Below are 17869 nucleotides of genomic sequence, written 5' to 3'. Positions count from 1 at the left end.
CAAACCTTGTACAGACCCCTCCTCCCTCCCCCCCACACACACACACAGGAGCCTCGACCCCCGTACATTCGCAGAGAGTGTAAACGGGCAGGTTATCAGGCAACTTGAACTTGGCAGCCTGGCCTGGCTCGTACGTCCAAACTTCATTCTTCAGACGCTGGTGACGAGGCTGCCGCTGATAATCCCCACATAATCCCAATGCAGCCTGCGTGGGAGTATAGCCACTGATCTATAGTATAGCAGGCAGCATGGAGTCTGGTGGCGAGGATGGAACATCACGTGATCGCTCTGAGCGAATCAGCGAGCTGCTCTGGCACAGACTGAGATCAGTGTATTATGTTCCTCGCTGAAATGCGCTAAGTTAAATATGAATAAAAAATATGGATCTCATCATCGGAGGTCATTTTTAGGTGGGCCATGTCCTTCCCAGGCCCAATGGCCATGTCTATGCCAAAAATATAGTACTTGCACCTCTCCGTTTAGGAGTCTATAGGTAACATACACTCACACACACACACACACACACACACACACACACACAAACTGTGTTTTATTTATATAGATTATGGGAGAAATTTGTTAATTATATAAAGTGTCCAATCCTGTTGAAAGGAGTTTTCACAAGACAGCATTGAATTGGAATCTTTAACATAACTGATTCAAATGACGTCACGAGACCAATATTTATTCTCTCCATGAGTATCAAACCTCTTCAGTGAGGTTGGGTCGAGTTGGAAATGTTTATTCAAGATGGAAAAGTAAGACTGACAAAGCTGGGTTCTTGAACGAGTGGAAACGATTAAATTACGTCACTATTATTACCTCTGCTACCGAAGGTGTATGGAGGTTGTGTTTTCACACCTGTCTGTTTGTGTTTCGTTCTGTGAACACAATATCTCATAAAGTTTTGGACAGATTCGGACGAAATGTGCTGGAGATGTTGGGTGTGTGACAAGTACGAAATGATTAGATTTTGGGGAATATCTGGATCCGAGATTGTTTAAGTGATTCTTCACCATCGAGTGATCGGGCAAAAACTATACATCGCATGATATTTCAAAAGGTTATGGATGAATTGTGACAAAACTAGCTGGATGAGTTGGGTAAGTGATGAGAACCAGCCGATTAGACTTTGGTTCAGGTCTGAATCCAGATCTGGTCTAGCAGTGGGATATACAGTACATGGCAAACTGTGCAGCCGGGCGGAGGTTTGCACTCCACCGAGTGTCGTTCTAGTTATTATTGTGAAACAATATGATATTTGAAACAGGAACGAATATATAAATAATTGATGTAAATTATAACTTTGAAAAGTTGATTTTAAGTTATTTTATTGAGAAATATGTTATTGTCCCCCGTCGCACAGCGGAGCGAAAGGGGGACTATGGTTTTCCCCTCCGTCCGTGTGTCCGTCCGTCCGTCCGTCCGTCCGTGCGTGCGTGCGGGCATGCGTGTGTGCGTGCGGGCCTGCGTGCGTGCATGCGTAAGCGAAGGACCGCATTCGAATTTGGTGTGTGGGTGGAAACACGTCAAAATCCAAGATGGCCACCGCCATGTATGTCTGAACCTTGTGAGATGAATATCTTGAAAAATAAGCGAAGTACCAACTTCTAATTTGGTGTGTGGGTGTATCTCGGCATAAGGAAGAAGGCTATTGTAAATTGGGTCGCCACGTCAAAATCCAAGATGGCCGCCACCATATATATTTCTGAACCTTGTGAGCGAAATATCTCGAAAAATAAGCGAAGTACCAACTTCTAATTTGGTGTGTGGGTGTATCTCGGCATAAGGAAAAAGGCTATTGTAAATTGGGTCGCCACGTCAAAATCCAAGATGGCCGCCACCATATATATGTCTGAACATTGTGAGCGAAATATCTTGAAAAATAAGCGAAGTACCAACTTCTAATCTGGTGTGTGGGTGTATAAGGAAGAACGCTATTGAAAATTGGGGTGCCATGTCAAAATCCAAGATGGCCGCCTCCATGTATGTCTGAACCTTGTGAGCGAAATATCATATCATAGCATGTTTTCTGCGTCTTCCATTTTGTCAACTCACATCACTTCCCCGACGGGGGACCGAGGCGTAACGCTTGTTTGTATTGAAAAGCATTGTACGTAATATTTACCAATATCTTCAGTAACTGATTTTGGGTTTATATTTTGTTGGCAAATTGTTCAAACAAAAATGACTTACATAACACCAGGTGCTTCACGAATCAGCATCTTGCGAAAACAGTTTTCCCCTTAACAATAGTGTTTTAAATAGGAGATGCATTCCTGAAGGATGCCAAAAATCAGGGCTTTTCCCAAAATGAAGTTCTAAAAAGCATAAATTTGTGCTTATATACAATAATAAATGTCAGTGTGTGTCAGTCAGTGTGTGTGTGTGTGTGTGTGTGTGTGTGTGTGTATGTATATGATTATACATATGTGTGTGTGTGTGTGCTTGTGTGTGTGTGTTTCTTCCATAACTCCACTCCAAAATATTTCCTGATGTTGAGTTGCATCTGCCAATATTTTACCCAATCAATTGAAGCAACAAGATCTTTCTGAATCTGATGACCTCCCCACCTCCCTTCAACCACCAATCTGCAAATTTAGAAAGTCAGCTCTTATCTCCTCCATCCAAATCATTGATGTGCAGCCGTGGCCAAAAATATAGGCATCCTTGCACTTTTTTCAAATAACTCACAACTCACAACTCACAATACAAATGGGTCATAGATCATGTGCATGCAATTTCAGATTTTTAGGATAAGGAATTTAATTAAAACATTTTTGCCTGGTATACCACTTCACCTAGTATATGCAGTGAACACATGAACAACAAATACAGAGACGAATGACAAGCCGAATGCAGTTGAGATGTGGGCATATCGGAGAATGTTCTGCATATTCTACACAGATGGGAAAATTAATGAAGAAGTGCTAGAAACGGCTGGAGAAAGAGAAAATTCTTGCATAACATGAAAGGGAGAAAGACACAATACTTCGGTCACATCATTAGAGCAGATGGTAGAGCCAGAGATTGGAGTGGAATATCGATGGAAAATGTAGAAGAGAGAGGCAGAGGATAAAATGGATATAACGGACTACAGTAGATCTGCAGTTGATCCTTGTGGAATGTGTAAAGGCAGCACAGGATAGAAAGATGTGGAGATCAATGGCAGTCAACCTGTTGAGAAGATGACACCAACAAATGAACGAACCACTCAGTCATGAGAGCAAGAGGATGAGAGCGAGATGGTCTTGGAGCCATGGGCGGACTGGCCATAGGGCATTTGGGCAATGCCCGGTGGGCTGGGACCACTGTGTAAAAAATGGGAACCTGGGCTGGATAAAAAAACTGGTGAAAAAAAAATTGTCACGGAAAACTTCTGCCTCCATCCGATTCCCCGCTAAATATCAAAAGTTCAAAAGGTCGCCCCAGACGCCTCATTATAATTACGAGCAACTGTACCCGCCCAGTAACACGTACCAGAGAAAACAAATCGTTTGCGCAATGGCCTCTCCAATATTCGATGTGTTCACGGTTTGAATTACGTAACGTAACGTTTGTGACGATGTTTGTGACTTTTGTGTTCACGGTAGTGTTTGATGTGAGGGTGTGAACGTAATTTCGTAATGTTTTTCGTTTTTATTTTCGTAATCGTTTAATGAACGTTTAATGAACGTTTAATGAGCATAAGAATAATGTTTAATGATCAATAAATGAATGAATTGTGGTGCTGTGCACACACAGTTCGTTTGCCAAGAAGGTAGGCCACAACGCTTTGTACAAACTGAAACACTTTAATAACAGCTCGTACGTAAGCACTGGGCGGGCTCGACTTTCGAGCCCGCATATATGTCCCGAGGCCACGCCTTGCCCCCGGGGGTGGCCGGTCGGCCGAAAGGCAGGGCATGTATCTCAGTTCCACCCTGCGCCTCGTGACGCCTTTGCTCCGGGCGTGGCCCGAGCTGCGCTTCCATGCCCGGACACTCGCGCCACCCACTGGTGCGCAGAATTATTGCCCACTGACATTGTGTCAGCCACACGCGCCCCCCCAGAATTCCCGCGCACCTGAAGGGTGAGCTTGCGGGGAAGCCGGATGACCCGGCCGAAACGCCCCTGGCGATGCGTGTAGGGCTAGGGGTTAGCGGGATGGCGGGGCTGGGGGTGCCGGGGGTCTGACCGCCGGGCAGCGGCCTCGACGCGGAGGCAGAGCTGCTTGCGTGGGGTGGTCCAGATTGAGGTGGGCCGGCTTGAGGCGGTCCACGGAGATACGATCCGGAGTACCGCCGATGTCCACGGTGAAATGCTTGTCCCCGGTCTCCAGCACGCGGAAGGGCCCGTCGTACGGGGGCCGCAGCGGCGCCCAGTGGGCGTCGTGCCTGACAAAAACGTACTCCGCCGTGCGAAGCTCCGGGGCGACATGGGAGGACGGGCAACTGTGGTGTGCCGTCGGCACCGGGGCGAACTTCCTGGCGGTCTCCTGAAGGGTGGAGCTCTGTTGCGCCGCGGGCCAAGGGGCCGTGGAGTCGGGGATAAATTCGCCCGGTACACGCAGTGGTTGCCCGAAAACCAGCTCCGCCGAGGACGCGCGCAGGTCGTCCTTGGGCGCTGTCCTGAGGCCCAGCAGGACCCAGGGGAGCCTGTCGGCCCAGCTGCCGTTGCGGAGGCTGTGCCGGAGCGCGGCCTTCATTGAGCGATGGAAGCGCTCGCACAGGCCGTTGGCCTGGGAGTGGTAGGCCGTGGTGTGGTGCAGCTTGACGCCGAGCCCTTGCGCCACTGCTCCCCAGAGCTCTGAGGTGAAATGGGGGCCGTGGTCGGACGAGATGTCCAAGGGGGCGCCGAACCGAGCAACCCATGTGGCGATGAAGGCTTGTGCGATGTCAGCCGCAGCTGTCGCTGCCAATGGCACGGCCTCCGACCGCCGGGAGGTGCGGTCCACCATGGTGAGGAGGTGGGTGAAACCCCGCGAGGGGGGCAGAGGTCCCACCAAATCGACGTGGACGTGGTCGAACCGACGTTCGGGCACCGCAAATGGGGCCAACAGGGCTTGGGTGTGGCGGTGGACTTTCGCGCGCTGGCACGTACTCCGCCGTGCCAGCGCGCATTCGCGGACGTTCTTCCTGAGGCCATGCCAGACGAACTTCGCCACGACGAGCTTCTGGGAGGCCTTCGTGCCCGGGTGGGACAAGCCGTGGATGGCGTCAAAAACCGGGCGCTGCCAGCCAGGGGGCACGATGGGGCGAGGCCGGCCGAGGGAGACGTCGCACAAGAGGGCAGTGCCCGCGATGTCGAACGGCACCTCGGTGACACGGAGGCCCGTGATGGCAGTCCGCAAGGCCTGGACGTTGGGGTCGGCGGTCTGGTCCGCCGCCATCAGGGCATAGTCGATCCCGAGGTGGACCACGTGTGCGACGGACCGGGAAAGGCATTCCGCCACCGGGTTGTCCTTACCCGCGATGTGACGGATGTCCGTCGTGTACTCGGACACGGCAGAGAGGTGATGTTGCTGCCGGGCCGACCATGGCTCGGCGACCTTGGCCATTGCGAAAACAAGGGGCTTGTGATCGACGAAGGCCATGAACGGGCGGTCCTCGAGAAGATGGCAGAAGTTTCGGACCGCCAGGTGGAGCCCGAGCAGCTCGCGGTCGAAGGTGCTGTACCGGCGTTTGTGCGGGCAGAGCTGCCGGCTGAAAAACGCCAGCGGCTGCCAAGCACCACTCACCAAATGCTCGTGCACCGCGCCCACCACGTAGTCTGAAGCGTCGGTGGTGAGGGCGATTGGTGCATCGGGCGCCGGGTGCGCAAGCATGGTGGCATTGGCCAGGGCCAGCTTTGCGCCCACAAACGCCGCGGCCATTTGCTCCATCCAGGCTATGTCACCTTTGCATGGCTTCCCCCGGAGGGCCTCGTGCAGGGGGCGCAAGAGCTGGGCGACGCGGGGCACGGAACGGTGATAAAAATTCACCATGCCCAGGAATTCCTGGAGCCCCTTGATGGTGCGGGGGCGCGGGAAACTCCTGACCGCCTCCACCTTGGCTGGTAAAGGGATGGCCCCGTGCCTGGTGATGCGGTGCCCCCAAGAAGTCGATGGCGGTGACGCCGAAACGGCACTTTGCGGGGTTGATTATCAGGCCATGCTGGCCCAGGCGTTCGAAGAGCGTGCGGAGGTGGAGCAGGTGCTACTCCCGGGACACGCTCGCGACTAGGATGTCGTCCAGGTAGACGAAGATGAAGGACAAGTCGCGCAAGACGCTGTCCATGAGCCCCTGGAACGCTTGGGCCGCATTTTTCAACCCAAAGGGCATCCGCAAGAACTCAAAGAGGCCGAAAAGTGTGATGACGGCCGTCTTTGGTACATCGTCCGGTTGTACGGGGACCTGGTGGTAGCCCCGGATGAGGTCCACCTTGGAGAAAATGGTCGTTTTCGCCAACCGGGCGGAAAAGCCCAGAATATGCGGGCCTGGGTAGCGGTCAGGGGTGGTGGCGTCATTGAGCAGGCGGTAGTCACCGCACAGCCGCCATCCGCCGCCAGGCTTGGGCACAATGTGCAGAGGAGAGGCCCATGCGCTGTTGGAGCGCCATACGATGCCCAGCCGCTCCAGCGTGGCGAACTCCGCTTTCGCCACGGCGAGCTTCGTGGGGTCGAGGCGGCGCGCCCGGGCATAGACCGGTGGTCCGACGGTGGGGATATGGTGCTCCACCCCGTGTTTGATGGCCACTGCTGAAAAGCTGGGCCGCGTGAGCGCCGGGAAACTGGAGAGGAGGCGGGTAAACTCGTCCGCTGCCGGAAGCGTACAGACTAACTTCGCTGGGACGGAACCGCTCAGCAAGCCGCTTGGTAAGCCGCTCGGTGAGCCGCTCAGCGAGCTGCTCAACGAGCCGCTCAGTGAACAAGCGAGCGAGCTGAAGTTTTCGGCCTGGACGAGGCGTCGACGCTTAACTTCCACCAACAGCCCATTCGCACAAAGGAAGTCCGCACCGAGCAGGGCCATTGGCACGCTGGCGGTGATGAAAGACCATTGGAAGCGCTGCCCTCCGAACCACAGCGAGAGGCAACGCTTCCCGAATGTGTGGATGGGTGTTCAGTTGGCAGTGAGCAAGGCGGGGCCCTGGCCCGCGGCTTGCTTGTCGGACGCGGAGGCAGGATGCTTACCTGCGCTCCCGTGTTGCACAGAAAACGATGACCAGACGAGGTGTCTGTGATGAACAGGAGGCTGCCGGAATGGCCGACGCTCATGGCCGCAAGTGAGTGCCGGCCCGGTCGTTTCCCGACCCGTCGAAAGAATACGGCGGGCGGCACACTCTAGCCTTGCGGCTGAACCTAGCATGATAGTAGCACCAGGTTTGCGGTGGTGGCTGCCGCGTCGGCCCTGCCGGCGGCGGTGGTGGTGGCGGCGGCGGTAGTGGGCGGGGCGTAGCAGCGGCCACGAGGGAAGCAGGGGGCGCTGTAGCCTCCGCACCGGGATCCACTACGGCAGCACCGTACACCGACCGCGTGTCGCAGGCTGCGAAAAATTTGTCTGCCTCTCTGGCCAGGGCGCGGCGTTCCGTTAAGTTCGAACCGGCCAGTGCGAGCCACACCTGCACAGGTAGCTGATGGAGGAAAAGCGCTCAGGACAGGAAATCCGGGCGCTGGTCTCCAAGAAGGGACAACATAAAATCCATCCTAACGGATGGTCGTGTGTCACCGACGGCGGGAAGGCCCAGGAGGCGGTTGGTGCGATCGACCTCCGTGAGCCCGAACGTGGTGAGGAGAAGACGTTTGAGCGCCGCATACTTGTGGGCGCCCAGCGGGCGCCGAAGGATGGACCCGACGCGGGCGGCAGTGCCAGGCCCAAGGGCGGCGACCACGTGGTAGTACATGGTGTCGTCCGCCGTGATGCCCCGGAGCTGGAAATTGAGCTTCGGCCTGCACAAACCAAACGTCGGCTTGCACTTCCCAGAACTCTGGGAGTTCGACGGCGACAGCGTTGGTAGCCATGGCGCGTTTAGGGGTCAGCTACGACTGAACCAGTCGGGGTCACCAGTGTGGTGCTGTGCACACACAGTTCGTTTGCCAAGAAGGTAGGCCACAACGCTTTGTACAAACTGAAACACTTTAATAACAGCTCGCACGTAAACACTGGGTGGGCTCGACTTTCGAGCCCGCATATATGTCCCGAGGCCACGCCTTGCCCCCGGGCGTGGCCGGTCGGCCGAAAGGCGGGGCATGTATCTCAGTTCCACCCTGCGCCTTGTGACGCCTTTGCTCCGGGCGTGGCCCGAGCTGCGCTTACACGCCCGGACACTCGCGCCACCCACTGGTGCGCGGAATTATTGCCCACTGACATTGTGTCCGCCACAGAATGAATGTTATTAATAATGCCATGGCGTCGCTGGCAGCAGTGACAATATAAAAATGTTTGCCAAGAACTTCAAAGAGAGAAAAGCAAAGGAACTTTTATCAGCAATGTCGTGTATCCTGAAGTTCTAATCTGAAGAAGAGGTACCGTACAAAATCATTCGATTTTTTTTCCTAAAGAAAAGCGAACAGTTGATATCACTAATCACGATTTGAAACATGATGGAATAATATATTCCGATATGAACAGTGATGTGGTTTTTTAAATTGAAATTCTAAAAATACTGTTTAGATTTTGATGATTTGCGTGTGATATTTAACGGATGCTAAAATAAATCGCGCCTCCTAATTGAAGCCCCGCCCTTAGGGCTTCCTAGGCCCCGCCCTTAGGGCGGGTACCGTTGCTCGTCATATATAATGGCGACACAACAATTTTTACCGCTTTGCTTTGAAGAATGGGAATGAAGGGGGAGGAGCGTGTTAATATGTCTGGTTGAAGACTGTGGGCTGTGAGGTGAGGGGGTTTTAAGCCAGATTTTAGTCTTACAGCCGCCATGTTGGTGCTCACTGTCACTGCGATGCGAAGCGAAAGACGCCTCAGAGCTGTTACATTCACAATCGCTATGTCGTATGTACTCCCGATACGTGTTTCCTTCATTGTAAAAATTACCAAATCAACAGTAAAAAGGATTTTGAGCCGATAGGCCAAGTAAGTTTAGATAGGTCTGCTGAATACTGATCTAGTATTGATAACAATGTTGTGAACTGACTTACGATGCTAAAAAAAAAATTTTTGCATCTGTAACCAACAATGGATAAAGCAAACCAGAGAGAAGAAAAGGAGGTGCTGAGAAGGAACGTGATCGAAAGAAAAAGAAACTGTCAGATAGTGCTTCAAAGTTCAGAAACCTTTTGGATCTGTTCAAGAGTACTAACACTGGGCCTGGTGAAGTCAGTGAACACGGGGATAAGGATACTGAATCGGTAGCTGGACCATCAGCAGCTGAATTGGTAGATGATCAATTGGCAGCTGAATCAGTAGATGACCAATTGGCAGCTGAATCGGCAGAATTGGTGCAAATTGGTGAACACGAACAGGTGCGGTCAGCTGAGAGAGATGTACCTGCTGCAGCTGCTATACTTGCAGGGAGGGATATCCCTCGATTAACTACTTTAAGAAACCATGTAGAGATGAAGATTGTTTGCTGTTTTGGAATTACCACCCTAATGAAAAAACTGACAACCGAGTGGTCAAGAGGTGTTTCATGCGAAAAGATGGAACAACCAGATGGTGGTTGTCATACAACAAGGACAATCATTCTCTTCACTGTTCAGTGTGCTTGGCGTTTTCCAGCACCTCAGACTGGTCCACGTTCATCAAAGGAATGACTGACTGGCGACATGTACATACACGTGTTGAAGAACATGAACGCTCTTCTTTTCATTTGAGATGCTCTACAGCATACATGGTAGATCGACAACAGTTCAGCGTTTCTCACCTGCTCGCACGTAGCCATCATGATGTGGTTAGGAAGAGACGACAAGTGATGGAAAGAGTTGTGGATGTGGTCAAACTCATTGGTAAGAGGGGACTGAGCTACAGAGGAAGTAATGAAGAAGCAGCATACACACTTGACAATGAGGAGATCGACCATGGTACATTTCTGGAAGTTGTAAGACTACTTCGGAAGTATGATTCCTGCACAGCCGATCATCTCTCTCACGTTGTCCAGAACAGCAAGAAGCAACATGAGAAGGCAAAGAGTTCACGAGGTCGAGGCTCCTTGGTAACTTTGCTGTTTAAAACAACAGTGAATTATGTTATCACAGTTATCCGGGATATGATACGTCAGTGGATTTCTGAAGAAGTAACAGACATGTTTGCTGTGGAAATTGATACCACTCAAGACATCTCAACACAAGACCAGTGCTCTGTTGTTCTTAGATATGTTCATAGCACTGGCACTATCCAAGAAAGATTAGTGAGTGTGGTGAAATGTGAGGAATCTACTGGCGAAGCTTTTGTGCAACTTGTTTCTGAAGTCTTGTTAGGACTGAATCTTGGCCTCAAGAACTATGTTGGAAACTCAACTAATGGTGCAGCAAACATGCAGGGGTGCTACAAAGGCTTCAGTACTCTGCTAACAAAGGAAGCTCCAATGCAGATCCATGTTTGGTGCCACGCACATGTCTTAAATCTCGTTGTGACCGAAGCTACAAGTGTTGTGGGGACTAGCGCATCACTGTTCTCACTACTGAATGACATTGCAGTATTCTTTCGGGAATCTTATCAGCGAATGAACATCTGGAGTCGACACTCCACTACTGTGAAACGAATGGGAACTTTCGGAGAAACTAGATGGTGGTCAAAGGATGCCGCCTTGAAGAAGGTTTTTGAGTTCATTCAACAATCCAACTGGAGTGCTTTTCATGGAAGTTATCACCACTTTTAATGCCATACTAGTTGCTAACCAGATCCAAGCAGCTGTTAAAGCCAAGGTGAAGGGATACATTGCCAGTCTCCTGCAGTTTGAAACAATTCTGACTGCACAAGTATATCTGCAAGTATTCTCCCGCACTACAGCGCTCTCCAAGTATCTACAAACTGTGCAACTGGATCTGCTGACTGTGCACCGGATGGTGGATGAATTGCTGGAGAATATGCAGATGCTACGGGATGACTACCAAGCTTGTCATGATGCAGCTGCAAAGTTTGTTCAATGAGCTAATGACCAGCTGGATGAAATGGATGTAAATCTTGTTATGGAAGAGTCCCTTCCGATAAAACGGCAAAGACAGCACAAACGTATTGATGGCGAACTGTCCATAGATGAGGCTACATCAGCTTCTGACCCAGTAAAGAAGTATCGCATTGAAGTGTACAACCGAATAGTGGACACTATTGTGAGCAGCATTGAGCAGCGGTTTGACAGATCAGCGACATCAACATTGTATGCCGATTTCTCACTTCTTCACCCAAGGAACTTTGATCAAGTGCCATCGGGAGCTATGGAAGAGCTGCATAAACATTTGCTGAGATTTGATGATGGTGTCACTGCGGAACAACTACGAAAAGAACTGCAAAGCCTTGGAGAACAATGGTCAAAACTGAAAGAATCAGTAGCAGATGCTTATACAGTGCAGGAGGACAGTGAGTCTGAACAGGACAGGAAGACTCTGCCAAGTACATATAAGTCATGTAAAGCCTGTCCTCTCTGCTGCTACAAGGTGCTCCTCAAGTTGAACCTCTTCACTGATGCCTACAAGAGCATTGGGCTTGCCTACAAGCTGCTGCCAACGCTGCCTGTGTCACAAGTGGCATGTGAACGGTCTTTCTCTGCTTTGAAGAGAATCAAAAGCCGTCTGCGAAGTACAATGACACAAGAACATCTTGAGGCATTCATGTTGATGTCTGTGGAAAAAGGGATCCTGGCCAAACTTGAAACAAAGGATATCATTGATGGTGTGGCTGCCAGAAGCAGCGAACTGCGCAGGCACCTACTCTCTTATAGTAAGGGAAACATATGAAAATCTGTTAACTAAATTGTTACCAAAAAATTTATTCACCAATATGTTTGAAAAGGTGTGTAATAACATGTGTTAAAATGTTGAAGGTCAACTCCCGTGGGAAACCCAGAAAAAAAGCGGTTGAATTCGGGTACCGAAAAATTATTTTCGAGAATTTTTATTTTTTAAAATCGGCCCTTAAGTAACTTATGAGGGGTCAAATAAGGGTTTTTCATGATTCTGAGTTGATTGTTAACATTTATATTTCACCACAGACACTCCTTTGTGGAAAAATAATTTCTAAATATATCTCATTTTCTACTTTGCAGGACATGGAGTCTAGCAATATGGATGAAGACGTTACTCCACCTGTGCTCAATTGCTTCATCTGTGCACGCTCGGATACACCAGCTGAAAGGCTCATACAGGCAACTCCAAAGGGATACTCAACTTTATTGAAACAAGCAGAAACTGTCGAAAATGTTACTGTTGTGGAACGTATGAAGGAGGCTCAAAAGGAAGGAAAACTGAGGTACCACCAGAAGTGTAAAAATGATCTGTACAACAACTTTGTTGCAACCACCAAGAAGTCAGCTCAAGCATCAAAGGCAGAGAAAGAGTCATCAAAGTTGAAGAGAAGACGCACTACTTGTGAGTTCAGTTCATCAACTGGCTGCAGTTCTAGAAGATCACAGTCAGTTGACCTCCTGTATAAGGATGTATGCATTCTTTGCAACCAACCAGCCCAGCTCTACAAAAATAATCCAGCACAAGCTAGAAAGAAATACAGAGTGCCAGATAATTTGACTGCAGATACACTGAAGGCAAGCTTGCTGAAGACAGCACGGAGTCGCGGGGATGACTGGGGCACTGAAGTCACTGGACGCCTGGAAGGGATCAACGACTTGGTAGCAGAAGAAACACTGTACCATTTGCGATGCAAACTTATGTTTGCGAGAGGTGACAGTTTGTCCAAGACTGATGAGGAAGGAAAAAGGAAGAGAGGACAGAGGAGTATTGATGAGGAGCGAGAGGCAGTTTTTATTGAATTCTGTGAATGGTTAGACTCAGAATTAGAGCATGGGGTAATGAACATGGACCAAGTCCATGAAAAGCTGCAGGAGTTTGATCAGTCACCAGAGAAGAGCCTTTCTTATTCAAAGCATTGGCGAAAGATAAAACTTCTAGAGAAATACGAAGACACCTTGTATTTCACAACACAGGAAAGAAGGGCAGATGTACTCTGTCTCAAAGATGGCACCGACAATATTCTGCGAGCGCATCATGCTAATCTTGACCATCGAGATGAGAAGACTCAGATCATAAAGACGGCACTCAAGTTCATATCCAATGATATTGCCTTGATTGATTTAGGTCCAAAGTCATACCCCACCACACACAGTATGACTGACATCGATAGTCAGCTGACACTTGTTCCTGCAAGCCTTCAGATGTTCTTGAGACCGATTGTCAAGACAGACGAAAGAGTTGCCGTTTGGGGGCAGAATTTTATTAAGGCCTGTCGACCTCGGTCTGGAGTATTGCCACACCAAATGGGGCTTGCCATACAACTTGATCATAGATTTGGGTCAAAATGGATGCTCAACAAGTTCCACCGGCTGGGATACACTGAGTCTTACACGGAGACACAAAACTACAAATACTGCTTCCTTAATAGTAGGAGTGGAGATGATGTTCCAGATACTTCTGGCACTCTTGACACCATTGTGGAGGAAACCGATGAACAGATCAATGATGAGGTTGCGGTTGATGCTGCGCTTGAGGATCAATCAGTGATGACAGCCAAAGTGCCAGCCAGTGAAAGTGAATTGTCAAGTAATGATCAGGTGGTCTTTATGGAGGTTGGGGAAACAAACAATGCAGTCACTCAGTTTGTTGGAGACAATATAGATTTAAACATTGTCTCTATTCACGGAAACACTCCCTTTCACTCAATGGGTTGGATCGAAGTCACCTCTCCGGCACCACCTTTGCCAGATCCACAGACAACAGCAGCTTTCCCCTGGGTGAAGTTGAAGGCACTCGACAAAGCTAAGATCCTGAGAGGAACTGAAGTAAAGATTATTCCATTTACGAACAGGAAACAGATAGGAACGAACGCGATCATGTTTCTCCCCCTCGCTGAGCTTTCCTCCTCCCTGGCTCAGTGATTCAGGCTGGTACTGCGATTTTCAAGTACATTTACCATGGACGAGATACTACATTGGGTGAAATTCGGTACAACATGTTCTCAAGGAAGGCAGCGGCAGGAGTGATCAAACCAGAGACTCTACCTCCAACAGAGGGTGCAGCTGCACAACATTCACTCCGTGCCTACCTGCAGACCCGGGACTGGATCCTTCTACAGAGCATGTCTCTGAACCCCAGTGACTATGGATGGACAATAGGTGTGCATGGGTATGAGCCAGTTCCAACACTGGACCCCACGGCTCCTGAGGAGCTATTGCAGTTCACGAGCTGTAATTGTCATGGAGATTGCAGCAACCGGCGATGCAGCTGCAAGAAGAATGGGGTCACGTGCATCTCGGCCTGTGGAGTCTGTAATGGCATTACATGCAGAAACTGCAGTCATGATGTTGTTGAGTCTGAAGAAGACATAGACAATGACTGTTGAAACTTCTGACATTGTGAATGAGAAATAACTCTTGAGTATTATATATGTATGTGAAATAAAAGCTACTTTGTGTGTAAATGTAAAAGTGAAAATAGAAATGTTAACAATCAACTCAGAATCATGAAAAACCCTTATTTGACCCCTCATAAGTTACTTAAGGGCCGATTAAAAAAAATAAAAATTCTCGAAAATAATTTTTCGGTACCCGAATTCAACAGCTTTTTTTCTGGGTTTCCCACGGGAGTTGAACTTCAACATTTTAACACATGTTATTACACACCTTTGCAAACATAATGGTGAAGAAATTTTTTGGTAACAATTTAGTTAACAGATTTGTGAAATATCTCATAAAATGCCCTTACTATTAGACATGACATGTGCTTGTGTTATTGAAAATAAATTTAATTTTTAGTGGATTTTATTTAGTTTTTTTTTTTTCAAGCATTTCTTTTATTTCCTCAGATAAACAACATATAAATGAATAATGGGCCGACCTAGGTGAAGGATGCCCGGGCCGGTTTTAAGACCCAGTCCGCTACTGCTTGGAGCCAACTGGGATATGGGGCACCTCTATTCGCAAGCAATAGAATTCAAAGATGAATGATTAATTTAGCATTTGGGTGAATATGATTTTCCAACAGTCTAGCCCGATTACACATAAAACATTTGAAAAATGTTGGAGCCAAATGTTTTGACAACATTATTTTGCAGGGTTTTGAAAACATGGCGAAAACATTATAAGAAAACATTGCATGCTTAAAACATTTAAAAGTTTATGATGTTAATTTGTAACATCATAACGTTTAAAAATGTTACAAAAATAGTGTTTTGCGCAAAATTTTAATGTTTGTAAAACCATTCAAAATAATGTTTTCTTAAAGTTTGGCATAATGTATTTACAGTATGATGCTTTAACAACATTGTGTTACCCAGGATGTCCTGTATTGATTTGGTCGACAAAGGGAATGGGATAGTGAGGATCACAGTATGGGAACAAAATATCACAGTTGGGTACGGTGGACAAAAATGAGTTTAGGATGGACCATTGTCCAGAAGGACTGTAAAGAAAAGCACAAAAGCACAAACTCATAATGGCAAGCACAACCCAGTGATGTTGTCCGCAGTTAACTTGATGATTATATCATCTTTTCTTCGTTTATTTGGATTACTTGTCTCAGAATTCTTCCACACAAGGACAATCCATCATTTTGCTGTCTTGCTGTGGCCCAGGAGTAATGGAAGGTAGGAAACAGGCAATCATCTCATACATCTCATGACCTGACTCCCTAATCCTTCTCCCATTTCCCCACTAATTCACAGGCAATGCATATGTGCCTCGTACCCAAGACTTTTATGAACTGGATAGCCATGCTTGAAATTCAACCAAAGTTGGCAGGAATTTGTTCAGGGTGCAAGCGATAACTCGTCTAATCTTTGTGAAGACCCAATGGGATATTTAACATCCACCAGCTAATGCTAGCATACAGGATTCCAACTTAACGTCCATTCAAGTGATTGCACGTATTTTGTGATTTGCGTGTCGTGTATTTTGCAGTGAAGTCGTCTGTCTGCAAAGTGCCCATCTTAAGCCAGGACTAGAATTCAAAGTATGCGAGCCCTGCATCATTCTGTAAGACTCACAAATTTTAAATGATAAATTTAATTTAAAGAGGAAAAACAAAAAAATTAACAAAGAAAGAGGGTAACAAATTACGCAATACTAGTACCCGACTGCAAAGCCGCAATGAGCCGCTCGTGAATGAGCTGCAAAGCTCGTGCCACTATTTTACCCATCACTCTGGCATCAGTACGTTACGTAGTTGGTAGTAGGTTGGTGTAGTAGGTACCGTACCGAGTTCAAAATGACACCATTTGAATTCTGGATGAGATTAAAATTTATAAAATTTCCTTCTTGATTAATTCGGTGAATTCTGTCTCTACTTCGGATATTTCTGGCCGTGAAAAACTATCCACGACGGCCTCGATATTTCTAAAAAATAATTCTTCGTCAATTTTAGAATATTTGATGCCGTTTTCAGCCTCTGAAACACGGTAATAAGCTTTTTTGAATATTTTTTCAAATGCTCGAATCTCATTGGTTCCGGTGTTTAGTGACGATTTTCGTTGAAGATAACCAGGGCCCGGGGAACGAGGTTGGTCTTGAAGTATTTTAATTACAAATTAGAGGTGCATAAGATTGTGAATCAAAAAAAGACGGGTGAAACAAACTACTATTGAACTTTTTCTCAATTTTTTTATGCATACTTCCGCATCCGCAAGATGGCGGCCTCCATTGAGTGATTTGGTTTTTGAAATATTTTTTCAAATGCTCGAATCTCATTGGTTCCGGTGTTTGGTGACGATTTTCGTTGAAGATAACCCGACTGCAAGGGAATTGAAAGGGGATCTATCTTATTTGAATTTGGTGCAATGTAGAGTCAACTAATGGGCAACAGAGCCTTAAACTCACATAGAATAAAGGAATAATGCACATGTTTCGCACAGTCAATGCTCCCGCCGCACTTAAACCAGCAAATAAAGGAATTAGAAACGGGAGAAATCCTCCTCTTGACTCGTCTATTGAATATTTCTTTAACATAGGTTTTGAAGGAACTGCGCTCCAACGCGAGTCGAAAGAATTGACGCGACCAAAGACGGAATTCGTCCGAGTTGCTTTATTGAAACAAAACAGCTCAGGTATTCTGACAAGCCCGTTTATCGGGCAACAATATATATACACATTTATGTCGGGAAGTTTGCCCGGCAAAAGCTATACCGGGCATGCCCGGGTATCAAGGGCGAGCCTTGGAAAGGCGAGTCTGGACCTGCCCGGGCGTGTTTGGCTGCGGCCTGGCAAGTCGAGGCTGGGCGTGCCCGGGCGCTCTGGGCGAACACTTGAAAGGCGATAGCGGGCATGCCCGGACGCTCTGGGCGAGCCCTGAAAAGGCGATAGCGGGCATGCCCGGACGCTCTGGGCGAGCCCTGGAAAGGCGAGAGCGGGCATGCCCGGGAAAGACGAGACCGGGCGTGCCCGGGAGGTTCGGGCGTGCCCGGGAACAGTGAGTCCGGGCATGCCCGGGAGAGGCGCGTCTGGCCGTGTTCTGGCCGGTGCAAGGCGATTATGTACATCCAGCGGTAACCGCTACACACGCCCCTCCAGAATCGACCTGCACCGGCAGGGTCAATTTAAGGGGGGTCCGGATGACCCGGCCGAAGCGACCCCTGGAGGGTCGTGGGGAGGGGTCTGACGTGGTGGTGGGTGGTCGAGCGGGTGGAACTGTGGACGGGGGGCGGCCTCGCCGCGGAGGAAGGGCCAACCGTGGTGGTCGGTCGACGTCCATGTGCGCTGGTTTGAGGCGGTCCACAGAAATCCGGTCCGGCCGGCCACC

At 48.6% G+C, this 17869-nt stretch overlaps 1 long non-coding RNA gene across 3 annotated transcripts in view; it reads left to right on the top strand.

Annotated features, from left to right (window-relative positions):
* The window catches only part of LOC137433946 (uncharacterized), a 737502-nt gene that overhangs the window by 418287 nt on the left and 301346 nt on the right, over positions 1 to 17869 (top strand). The window lies entirely within an intron of this gene.

Source organism: Myxine glutinosa, chromosome 10, assembly GCF_964187855.1.
Source record: "Myxine glutinosa chromosome 10, kmMyxGlut1.1, whole genome shotgun sequence".
NCBI classification, from domain to species: domain Eukaryota; kingdom Metazoa; phylum Chordata; class Myxini; order Myxiniformes; family Myxinidae; genus Myxine; species Myxine glutinosa.
The sequence above is the reverse complement of the archived record's forward strand: the minus strand, read 5'-3'. Positions and strand labels throughout refer to the sequence as shown.